Source organism: Diospyros lotus, chromosome 5, assembly GCF_014633365.1.
Source record: "Diospyros lotus cultivar Yz01 chromosome 5, ASM1463336v1, whole genome shotgun sequence".
Classification (NCBI taxonomy): domain Eukaryota; kingdom Viridiplantae; phylum Streptophyta; class Magnoliopsida; order Ericales; family Ebenaceae; genus Diospyros; species Diospyros lotus.
This window is the reverse complement of record NC_068342.1, coordinates 41767654-41772195: the sequence shown is the minus strand read 5'-3', so window position 1 is coordinate 41772195 and position 4542 is coordinate 41767654.

The following is a 4542-nucleotide window of genomic DNA, read 5'->3' as shown; positions in this document are numbered from 1 at the left end:
GTATGGACAAAATTACACAAAATTTTCATTAGAGATTATAATTAGGTAAATAAATTGACTAGGTGATGGGATCCTTTAAATTTATATATGTTTTTCAAACTTCTGTTGTAATATCCCAGTAGAATTTTTGAAATCTCAACTTTTTAAATAAAATGATCAAAGTTCAACGAATATATGAACCAATTATCCACTATAATTTTGAGACTCGGGCAATAAATATTTACATGAATTGGGTATTTTTTTTCATTCGATTAATTATTATATAAATAGTAGTGTTTAATTGTTGTAAAATAAAATAGTTAAGAGGTACAATGGGTTAAAATAGAGTGTTACAGGGTCAAAATAATAAAGTCAGGAGCATTTTTATGCTTTAAGCATATTTTTAATGGCCAAATCTATACTTTTGCCTTTATACTTTTGTATTTTTTTTTGTATGGTCATCCAAATTTTTGGTTGTTTTGATTATACAAGTAAATTTAATTTTTGAGTCAATTTAACTCCTATATTTTGATATTTTTTTTTTGTGTTAGACTATTCGAACTTTTTGTTATTTTGATTACATTTCTGAATTTGTATTTTCGAGTCAATTTAACTTTTATATTTTTATATATATAAAAAAAAGTAAAGTGAGACGATAAAGTACACATTACACTTTGTTTATATCAAAATATATGGGTTAAATTGAGTCGAACGTACAAGTCTAGTGGTGTAATCGGAACAATTAAAAATTTGAGTTGTCATACAAAAAAAAAAAAAAAACTCAAAGTAAAGAGATTAAATTGACTCCAAAATACGGATTAAAAAATATAATTGTAATAACTGATAAACATCTTTTATACACTTATTTTGTTCTATAAGCTTAGCATTTATTCATTTAATGAGCATGATTTCTACTTAATTTGATTCTATGTGTGGTTATGTAGGTGAAAAACTCATTTGGAGATATTTGAAGCGAAAATGATTATTTTAGTGTGTGATTGGAGCTGAACTCGGCATGGAAGGCATGAATGGACATTTCAGGGTTGATGTTAAGGAAGTCACAAAGCGACGAGATGAAAATATAGAAGTTGAAGAGTTGAGAGGCCGAGTGAAAATAGCTCGCGGTCTATCGTGAAATGCATTCCGCGGTAGGACCGCAATTAGACATCTTTGCTAAAACTCACGATCCTGCTGCGGAATAGAATGCATTCCGTGGTAGGACTGTAGTAGGGCTCAAAGCTTTGCGAAAATGTCATTTAGAGCCCGTTTTCTTCCAAATCAAATGAGGATGGACTCCTTTAAGGTGCACAGCTCTGAAAACCTAAAAAACACTATATAAAGATTGATTCTTGGAGGATTTGGGGACGTGTGTGGAGGAAGACGAAGCCAAGTTGATGGAAGAAAAGAAGGAATTTTTTGTAGAATTGAAGTTTTGGTTGTATTTTTCTTTATCTCACAACATGGCGTCCGTTTATATTGTTCTTTTAGTGTTTGAAACCATGCTAGGCTATGTGTTTTGTAACTAGGGTGAATAATGAAATCTCATTCATTGTTTGTTTAATTCAATATTATTCACTTTTGCTGTATTCTTGTCAATTGGGTTGATTGTTTATTATACTCTAATTCCAGTTTGATGTTTGATCACCATTAAAATGTGTTTGTGATTTATATTATTTTTGAGAGATTTAATACGAATAAGCACATGGTAATAAATAATATAAGGTCCTATAATAGGTAGAGATACTATTATGCTTTGTGAAATCAGATTGTGATGATCATTAAGAATGAATGCATGTTTATATATTCATAGGTTGAATAGAGATAATTAATCTCAGATATATGCATAAAATCGAATGACTATCGAGAGATACTTTTGGTTGTCATAGGATCATTGATTTTCAATTCAAGATAAGAAGTAGCAAACTCGAATAATGGATGATTAAGTTATATCAGAAGTGATGGCGAATTCATGAACCATAGTGCCTTAGATTATTGAGTTTCAAAATCAAAAGAATTATTTTGTGATTTTTTATTTAGTGATTTAGTTATAGTTATTATAAAACTAACTCTTAATAGCGTATGTGTCATGTTAAGGTTAAGTGTGGTTAAAATAGAAATTATTAGTCAATTCTCGTGGGTACGACACTTTAGTCATCATTATATTATTTGTTATGATCCACTTGTGGGATAGATTTTACAGACAATAATGAAAAATTTAAATAGTCATGCATGAAACTATGTAATAAAAATATAGGTTTGGCATATTTTTAAGGCAAAAGCATAAATGTGCCTTCCAACGTCTTTTAACCATTTAGCTCCGCCAACTTTAAAGTGGACCTTTTGTCCCCTGAACTTTTAATTTTGAAACAATTGCACACCTTAACTTCTTATTTTGTAACAATCACACCTCATTGTGCGTGAGTTACATGCGTCTAATGTGGCGTTGACCAGGCCAATCAGAGGGTGTCACGTGTAAAGTAGTGCACAATAGAGCCGGGGCTGGAAGTGGAGGTAAGAGCCAACGACCCTAGGCTCGCGGAGGGGGAAGGTGAAGATAACAGAGCTAGTGCCGTCGATTCACAACCCCATTTACTCAGTGTCGTTATCGATTCACAAACACAAACTAGGCCAAACTGCCGTCGATTCAAGAACATGAATAGACAATTTCGCGCAAGGTGCTATTTTTTTTGTGCAACACGAATCGATGGTTGGACAGTAGAAAGGCGAGAAGTTAGTTAGTAGTGGGGTAGGTGAGAGGTCAATTAACAAAAGAGAAGATAAAAGGTTAGTCAGCGGTGGTGAGGAAGGCAAGAGGTCGACGACAACCGCAGTAAGGTTAGGGAAAGTTTGGCGAAGAGAAAAGTAAGAGGTTAGTCAATGGTAGTGAGAAATGTAAGAGGTCGGCGGTGGTCATGAAGAAGATGAGAGGTTGTCAACAATGAGAAATGAGAAAGAATAAGTTAAAAAATTTAGCCATTGCACGCTTTTCAACCAAGTGTGAAAGTCACACATGCTATGTTGATTGAACAAAAGATGTGTGATTGTTATAAAATAAGAAATAGAGATGTGTAATTATTTTAAAATTAAAAATTGAGGAGCACAAAAAAATTACTTTAAAGTTGAAACTATTAAATAGCTAAAAGACTAAAGTTGAAAGGAATACTTATGCCTTTTGTCTAATCCATAATCCAATGCCATGGCATGTGATGTGTAATCCATTTGACTTAATGGTACTATATATATATATATATATATACTAGCGTATGCCTATGCCTAAAGACACGGTATAAATAATATTAAGATTAAAATGCAATTTTAATTTATACGTATTATATTGAAATTGTGAAAAACTTGTAACAATTTTGCTTATATTAAACACTCTACAAAACTTAAATAAGAAACAAACATATAAGATTTATAATGTTCACAAATATTATAAATCAAAATATAAGAGCAAGTAAAAAAAAAAAATTGTAAACACTGAACAAAAAACAAAAATTAAAGTTATTGTATACTTGTTAACGTTTTATAATAAAAAGAACTTTACCTATTTGTACGGATCATAATAGCACTTATATCAAGTATAACACTACCTTCCAAGCATTTGTCATGTTTCCATAGTACTCTGCAAAGTGTGGCTCAATTCTAAGTGCTTCCTTATTTTTAGCAATGCACATTTCGAAATCACGTAGTTGAAAGAGAAGAAAAACAAAAAATTTAGAGATCAGAAGATTATCAATTTAATCTCAGGATATGAATGAATAAAATATTATACTCTCAAAGAATGAATATATAAGAAGTAATTGTGTGTTAAAATTGAAGATTAACAACATTAGTTCTAGTTCTCTTAATTGAGGCTAACTGGTACTTAATGGTCTGTTGCTTTTGTTAGTTAGTTCTTGTGACACCCCGGCCCCCACGATCGGGTGTCACCGTAACCTATGGTTACCTCCACGGCCTTCGACTATCGAGAACTTGAGTGTAAAATAAGTAGGCAACATAAATTATCTTGGGTCCTATGCCCCGATTAGGCCTTTACAAAATAATTCCAATTGCCGAATACAAATAAAATAAATACCAACACGCTCAACAAAGTGCTCCAACAGTCAAGCACATTTAAACATATTTCATATTCTGATTGCAAGTGGGTTTACTCATACCGGGAACCTTAACTTGTTTTGAGTCAACTTCTAGTCAAACCATAACCGTCACCAGTAATTAATACACAACAGATACATTATATAATTAACACAGGAGGTTAACCCACATTCTCATTGTCTACAATCATTGCCAACTGGCGTCTCGTCCACTAGCACTGTCTTTCCCTTCTTTGTCCCCGAGTCGTCTGTATGGTTAGTGGGGAAATATAAAGGGTGAGTCTAGGAACTCAATAAGAGCAATATGAGATGCGATAAATTAAAATGCATGACAATTATAGAAAGATGTGAAGTATATCATGCATGCAAGCTTATCCACTGCACCCTGGTCCGGATTTTGGTTGCCCCACCGATTTCATCTAGGACCTTATCTTGAGACTCACACGGCCCAAATCTATAACCCCAT